This window comes from Triticum urartu, chromosome 7, assembly GCF_003073215.2.
Source record: "Triticum urartu cultivar G1812 chromosome 7, Tu2.1, whole genome shotgun sequence".
Taxonomy (NCBI): domain Eukaryota; kingdom Viridiplantae; phylum Streptophyta; class Magnoliopsida; order Poales; family Poaceae; genus Triticum; species Triticum urartu.
Genome location: NC_053028.1, coordinates 641,098,186 through 641,106,497, shown reverse-complemented (window position 1 = coordinate 641,106,497; position 8,312 = coordinate 641,098,186). Strand labels below are relative to the sequence as shown.

At 45.0% G+C, this 8,312-nt stretch overlaps 1 pseudogene; it reads left to right on the top strand.

The window, feature by feature from the left end:
* The first annotated feature begins 1,504 nt into the window (after nucleotides 1–1,504).
* On the top strand, nucleotides 1,505–5,234 carry LOC125524101 (annotated as a pseudogene).
* The last annotated feature ends 3,078 nt before the right edge of the window (nucleotides 5,235–8,312 follow it).

Below are 8,312 nucleotides of genomic sequence, written 5' to 3'. Positions count from 1 at the left end.
TCTCGTGCAGGGCAAGGGGCGACGCCGCGACGGCAACCGGCAGGCGAGGGCGGCTGGAGTACGAGACATGCGTAAGCAGCCGCCAGTCGGCCACGCTCCACGGCGCCGTATTAGGTATTACAGCCGCTATGGCGCATCGTCACTGCCCGCATAAATCCTTTTATAAGAAGTCCTATTTTATTTTGCTAGTGTACACTCGTTTTTGTTAAATAATTTTTCATAATGTTACAACAAGGTGATATATGTTTTATGTAAGGTGAAATATTACATAGAACTTGAAATGAGTCATATTATTTTTGTTTGTTTTATAAAACAGAAAGAATCATGCATAGAAGGAACAATGATTCCGTTGCTGAAAAGCGTACAAAGAAAACAAAACTATAAGCAGATGCTCGATCCCAAAAGGTTGCTCTTAATAAATATGTCCGGAAAGAATCTCATCAAAAAAAAAAGAAGATTAGTTATGAAGATATGATTGAAGATTTCATTAAGAAAAGACTAGACGATTGCTGTTTTTTAGTAGAAAATGAGATTAATTATTGCTTCAGTGCCATCTTTACTATATTACAATTAATATTTGGTATTTTTTTCTAAATATTGTATCAAATAGCACATATTTAAAGTTATATAATTAAATGAGAGTATGCTTTACTTACATTAGTTCTTCAGTTATATGATTTAAAAAAAATTAGGGCCCTACTTTGATTCTCGTCCCAAGCCCTCAATTTTTTGGAGACGGCCCTGCAACTAGGTAAATATACATGGCAACTGTAATTCTTTGCTAGACGACAAAAGCAGTTGCGCGTACGTGGCAACTAGATAAACACACATGGCATCTATGATTAACCATACATGGCAAGTATGGTTGAACCACAAATGATAACTAGGTAAACACACACGACAACTACTGTTTGACCATATGTGGCAAGTAGTTAATCACACATGGCAACTATGGTCTGATTACACACGGCAACTACCATAAATTAGACATGGCAACTATAGTTAACCAAAACAGATAGAGTTGTCATGCTTTTACAACTACACTTGCCATCCCGGATAACAATATCTGCCAACCAGGATGGCAACTAAATCGTCATCCCGCGGGCACCTAATGTAGCTGCGTCAGGACATGTGGGCATTTTTGCTTCGTGCCACACGCGTGGGGTGGAAATGAGTAGTACTTGTTGGGTGTGTGGCACGAAGTAGCCTCGTCCACACGTGTGGGCAATTCTAATGTCCGCCCACACACAGCCCATATGGGCTGCCTCCTGCTTACACCACACACTGTATGTGGGCGCATGTTGAATATACCACACATGTGGCAATTATCGCCGTCCTTTTGGAAAATAGCCTCAAAACACTGCACATGTACTGTTGGCTGTGAAAAAAAAATAAAAAAGTTTACCATTGACCCCACAGACTCTTGAGATTTAGCAAACCCGTTTCTGTTACGCAGGCTGACTGTACCCGGAACTCTGGATAAAACTCCCTGAATTCCACTTTCCTCCAGACTCCCCCTTTCGCCTCGTCCTCCTCCTCTTGCTCGCTTTTCCTACTATCCTTGCAGAAATCTCCCCCGCGCAAGATCTCCCACCGCCACAGCTGCTCGCCCTCGCCTTCCCTGTCCTTTCGCAGCGATGGATGAGTGGGAAGGCCAAGCCGAGCACTGGGTTTACGTTGCTGTCGCCGTGGGTGCGGTGACGATTCTGATGCTGGTTGCCGGTGAAGCCTCGCCTCGTCCTCCTTCCCCACCTCGCTTTTGCCCCGCACCTCTCCCTTGCTTTCGCTATGCTTCCTCGGCGATGGATGCGTGGGTTTGCCAAGCGGAGGCGTGGGCAGGCCGAGTCGAGCACTGGATCTGTCAGCAAACCCCGGAGCAGATTTACCTCGCTGTGGCCGTGATTGCGGTGAAGTACCAAACCTGTGCTTCTTCTCGCCTTGTATCTTTGCCAAACTTTTAGATCGCGGCAATTCCATTTCGCGGTAGCTTGTCCCAGCCGCTAAGCCATTTAGCGGCAACTCTAATGTTGTGCATATTCAGCCAAAGCACAGTGGATTTTCAGTAGGAAAACAGAGTATGTAACCAATTCACAAAAAGGGGAAATCTAACAAGCATCTTCAGTTAAAAAAAATAAGTATCAACAAGCATGGGATGGTGAAGATTCACATCGCGACGTAAATGGCATGAATCAGCAAAGATAAACAGACAGCTCATGAGGCACGGACAGAGACGACTTGCATGATAAACAGAGTATATTACTGAGCGATTGCGCCGCGATAGCTGCACTTTCGCCCGCTATCTTAACCTTTGATCTTTGCCCCTGAGTCTTGAGGTGCCGTGTTTGGTGTAGTGAAACCTAGATACATGTGGTAGTTAGTAACGAGGAACTGGCTTGAGTACACTTTCAAATTTGCCCGGAAGCATTTTATCTGTGGTAGTTGTCCCTTTTGTTTTGACGAATTGACTAGCCGTGGATCTGGATGACCAATTTTCTAGTTAACTGCAGTTATGTTGACACTGGGTTCAAATATGATTGAAGCACAATCGAGTCCAGATCATGCGGACAACTAATGTATACTTGTAATTTAGAAATGGTGTGTTGAAGTGGTACCTTTGGAATTGAACTTACTTGAGTGGAAGCAGAAAAGCTGGAAGCTCCAGCTAAATTTCAGAATTCAGCTGATTATGATGCATGCTTCGCTGTGCATCACAAGTTGTAACAAGGTAGTAGTGACACCCGCCCTGTTGATTCATCCATATTATTTGTGCATGCGCCTTGTAAAATGATAATACTGTAAGATGTTACAGTTAGTGAGTTCTTAAATGTCAGGGCATCTGACAATGGCGATGACATTATTATATGTCTAGCACCAGAAAAAAGGAGGGACTGGTGTTTCTTAATCTAGAGTTAATTTATATTCAAAAGTGTGACGTTATTACTCCATGGTAATGTCTTGGTGTATCTAATGGGTGCACCCAATGATGTAAAATGCCTTGCTGTATTCATCATTCTTGCTAAGGTTTCTGCTTTTGTGATATATAATTTCATTGGTGCTATTTGTGTAGTAATTAACATGCAGTTACTTTGTATGTTTGATTGTTTAACAGCTTCTCGTCCGAAATCATCGAAACCTAACACCATAGTTCTATCCGGCTTTAGTGGCAGTGGCAACTGTTCTTTTTACCAGGTATCATTCCAGTTCTGTATGTGGTCCTCTTTCTTTTGGGTCTCTCCTTATCTAGTGATACAACTATTCAACTCCTCATGGATTAACATGATATCGTAAAATATGACGACAGTAATGACCATGCATACCTTGCCTCACAAACATGATTGCTGCCGTTTGTCCCTCTGAGTTGTCAAGTCACAGAAGTTTGGAATGACCAGTTTTACTCAGACACAGGCATTAGTTTCAAAACTGACATGTCCGGTGTGTCTGATTTGCCAACGATTTTTTGACATGGCATATAGCATTCATAAACTGACATTGATTTGTGTTGTCTGATTTGCCAACGATTTTTTGACATGGCATATAATATTCATAAACTGACATTAAATGGCCTTTAGCTTAATTTCCACTCAGGTTGTGTTGGTCCCATACTGCCATCTGTCGTGCATCTCTCGACTCTTTCTTAATTTTACTGCATATATGATTTTGTACGGTGCATGCCTGCATGGCAAGATTTTGGAGAACAAAAACTACTTATCATTTCCTTTTTCATTCTTAGTTTTTTTCCCAGTGGAGGAATTAGACAGTTACCTTGTATTATCTTTTGCTATTGTTGCTAAGTTTTCATCTCTTGTTATAGCTTCGCGATGGATCATCACATCAAGAAACTGTGACTTTGATGGAACATAACAGTGATACATTTGTGCTACACTCGGAGCTGGAAAGGGTTATAACTTTTTGGAGACAAATCCTTGTTACACCTTGATATTAATATAACTATGTACAATCAAGGCTGCCGCTTTTATACAGAAACATACATTTGCTGACAGCAAGATTTTTACTCGACTTTGTTCTTGTCTTCTCCACAGCAAGGCAAAATAAAACCTGTTCATGTTATTGATGTTCCTGGTCATGCAAGGCTGAAACCGAAGCTTGATGAAGTCCTGGTCAGGCAGCTGGGGTTGTTTTTGTTGTTGATGCTCAAGATTTCTTGTCCAGCGTGCAAGCTGCTGCAGAGTAATGTTGCTGACCTACTGTCTGTTCTTTGGAAAATTGATTGGAAAATAAAACCTGCTGGATTCAAACTAGGAGTTTGACTAGGAGCTTATTTCATATTCAAACATGTATAAAGATGTTAGTTCTAAACTTCTGATGCAGTTGGTATTGTCTCACAGTATTCTCTTAGCTCTTATGACAGGTACTTATATGACATTTTGACGAAGGCAACTGTACTGAAGAAAAGGGTTCCTGTTCTGATATTCTGCAACAAGGCAGATGAAGTTACAGCTCACTCAAAGGAGTTCATCAAGAAGCAGTTGGAGAAAGAAGTGTATGTTTCTTTTTTTCACATTTAACATTCTTGCACAGTTGGAACTTAGAATGCATCAACTTGGGTTGGCATGTTTAACAATTCTGTGAATTTATAGGTATTTGGTAGATTAATACTGCAGCTTGAATGTATTTGTTGGTTTTTTTTTTGGGTACATTATGCTGGGAAGAAAAAGAGTTTACATGTATATTCTATTCATACTTCTGTGATCCTGCAACAACGGAGGTCACTTGGTAATTACTCATATATCTTGAATCACCTTCGCGGGAGCATAACAGAACCATTTGCACTGACACGAACTTGTGCTAATCTTGTCATTTGTAGGAACAAGCTCCGGGAATCAAGGAACGCCATGTCATCCGCCACTGACATCACTGATGAAGTCCAGCTTGGGGTCCCTGGAGAGGCATTTAACTTCAGTCAGTGCCCGAACAAGGTGATAGTTGCTGAAGGTGCTGGTCTGACTGGCAATGTTTCGGCAGTCGAGCAATTCATCCGCGAGTATGTGAAGCCATAGGTTCATCTTTCACCCATGGTCATATGTAACGCCTGACGGCTGTTCCACATCGACAAGTAGGAAACAGTCAGCTGGAGAACGAGTGTTGCGTGCTTGAGAGCGTAATCGTTATGTGCGTGCTGTGAGAGTGAACCGTGTGGGTGCGGCACAGTTATAAGCCACTGTAACCTTTTGGCAAGTTTATCGTCTAAGTAATGAAATAGAACCCCAGGTCCAAGCTTGATGTTCTCTCTGGTTGCTCTGCCTCACAACAAGGCTTGTTAGGTAATCTTGTCGTAGAGTCATGCGTGTATTGATAGTTAAGCCTAAGCAAGTTAATTAGTGTTTTTTGTTAACTGGCTTGGACACCGTAGGTGTGTTAGCTAGCTGAGTTTGAGTAGTACTAGGTCTGTGCCTTGTGGTAGGCCGTACAGGGGTTGGAGTCGGCTTGTAGTCCGTGTACAAGTCCAAGTCATGTACTACAAGGATTTTAGTCTAGTTGAGTCGGTACGAGTAGAACAAGGTCGGCTAGGTTGGCTGATATATAATACGTAGGTAGGGTTATAAGATTTTGTACCGAGTTGAGAAAAGAGAAAAGCAATAAATAAGAGAGGCACGACACGTGCCTTTGGAAAAAGTTTTCGTGTGCGTGTTCATCTTGTGATTTGATGTGATCGATCCTGTGGGCGAGTTCCAACAATTGGTATCTAGAGCAAGGTCGATTTGAATCCGTGCTTGCCCCGGGGAGGTGACTTACCAGCGCCTCGGGGCGGGCGATATGGTCGCTGGGTGGTGCAGCGACAAGAGGAGCGGGCGATGAACTCGCTGGGTGGTGCAACGACGAGGAGGTTCTGGCGATCGTCGTTCGGCGGACCGACATGGAGGAAGATGGCAGGATGTCGTCAGCAAGGTGGTAGAAGATGATCGTTGATGGGAGTGGTGGTGCCGAGGTGCGGTGCCAGAAAGTCATCAGGATCGTCGTCTACGAGGTGTCGGATGAGTCGAGGAGTCGTGCTAGTTTGCATGGTCAGTTGTCGTTGCGTCTGTCAGTCGTCGTCGTGTCCAAGTGCTCGTCTTGGTGATAATTCGTTGAAGTGGAAGCGGTGTGCACGGTGTTCTGTGAGTCATGTCCATGTCCTCGTGGAGCGTCCTGGTTGCGGCTAGTGTGGATTCGGTGTGATGCCGAAGGCGGGCGGTGGTAGGCGAAGCCATCGTAAAGCGAGGAGGTGTGCAACCAGTGAAGAGTGGATCTACTGCAAGCAAGTACAAGGAGTGTGGTGCGGACCGAGTGCAAGGCAGCGGCCAAGCAATGCCGATGGCACAATATTGTAGAGCAAGGAGGTTCTGCATGTTTCGAGGCGAGTCATACTTAGTATACGGCTATGACGGTTGAAGATCAAGCATGGCGTGTAGTGTGACAGTGACTAGTTAAGTTGACGACGTGATGATTGATGTTGCGTCCAATCTTGTACGTTGCACGCGTTGATGCGATCGTGTGGGCTGGTAGTCCGGATCATGCGTCGGAGTTTGGATCAACAAGATGCGGATCTTCAGCGAGTCAAGACCAGAGGAAGCACCAGGAAATAACATGTCAAGATTAGAGAGAGATTGTTAGGTAATCTTGTCGTAGAGTCATGCTTGTATTGATAGTTAAGCCTAAGCAAGGTAATTAGTGTTTTTTGTTAACTGGCTTGGACACCGTAGGTGTGTTAGCTAGCTGAGTTTGAGTAGTACTAGGTCTGTGCCTTGTGCTAGGCCGTACAGGGGTTGGAGTCGGCTTGTAGTCCGTGTACAAGTCCAGGTCATGTACTACAAGGATTTTAGTCTAGTTGAGTCGGTACGAGTAGAACAAGGTTGGCTAGGTTGGCTGATATATAATACGTAGGTAGGGTTATAAGATTTTGTCTCGAGTTGAGAAAGGAGAAAAGCAATAAATAAGAGAGGCACAACACGTGCCTTTGGCAAAAGTTTTCGTGTGCGTGTTCATCTTGTGATTTGATGTGATCGATCCTGTGGGCGAGTTCCAACAATTGGTATCTAGAGCAAGGTCGATTTGAATCCGTGCTTGCCCCAGGGAGGTGACTTACCAGCGCCTCGGGGCGGGCGATATAGTTGCTGGGTGGTGCAGCGACAAGAGGAGCGGGCGATGAACTCGCTGGGTGGTGCAGCGATGAGGAGGTTCTGGCGATCGTCGTTCGGCGGACCGACATGGAGGAAGACGGTAGGATGTCGTCAGCAAGGTGGTAGAAGATGATCGTTGATGGGAGCGGTGGTGCCGAGGTGCGGTGCCGGAAAGTCATCAGGATCGTCGTCTACGAGGTGTCGGATGAGTCGAGGAGTCGTGCTAGTTTGCATGGTCAGTATTCTTTGCGTCTGTAAGTCGTCGTCGTGTCCAAGTGCTCGTCTTGGTGATAATTCATTGAAGTGGAAGCGGTGTGCACGGTGTTCCGTGAGTCATGTCCATGTCCTCGTGGAGCGTCCTGGTTGCGGCCAGTGTGGATTCGGTATCACGCCAAAGGCGGGCGGTGGTAGGCGAAGCCATCGTAAAGCGAGAAGGTGTGCAACCAGTGAAGAGTGGATCTACTGCAAGCAAGTACAAGGAGTGTGGTGCGGACCGAGTGCAAGGCAGCGGCCAAGCAATGCCGGTGGCACAATATTGTAGAGCAAGGAGGTTCTGCATGTTTCCAGGCGAGTCATACTTAGTATACGGCTATGACGGTTGAAGATCAAGCATGGCGTGTAGTGTGACACTGACTAGTTAAGTTGACGACGTGATGATTGATGGTGCGTCCAATCTTGAACGTTGCACGCGTTGATGCGATCGTGTGGGCTGGTAGTACGGATCATGCGTCGGAGTTTGGATCAACAAGATGCGGATCTTCAGCGAGTCAAGACCAGAGGAAGCACAAGGGAATGACATGCCAAGGTTAGGGAGAAATTGTTAGGTAATCTTGTCGTAGAGTCATGCATGTATTGATAGTTAAGCCTAAGCAAGTTAGTTAGTGTTTTTTTGTTAACTGGCTTGGACACCGTAGGTGTGTTAGCTAGCTGAGTTTGAGTAGTACTATGTCTGTGCCTTGTGCTAGGCCGTACAGGGGTTGGAGTCGGCTTGTAGTCCGTGTACAAGTCCAGGTCATGTACTACAAGGATTTTAGGCTAGTTGAGTCGGTACGAGTTGAACAAGGTCGGCTAGGTTGGCTGATATATAATACGTAGGTAGGGTTATAAGATTTTGTACCGAGTTGAGAAAAGAGAAAAGCAATAAATAAGAGAGGCACGACACGTGCCTTTGGCAAATGTTTTCGTGTGCGTGTT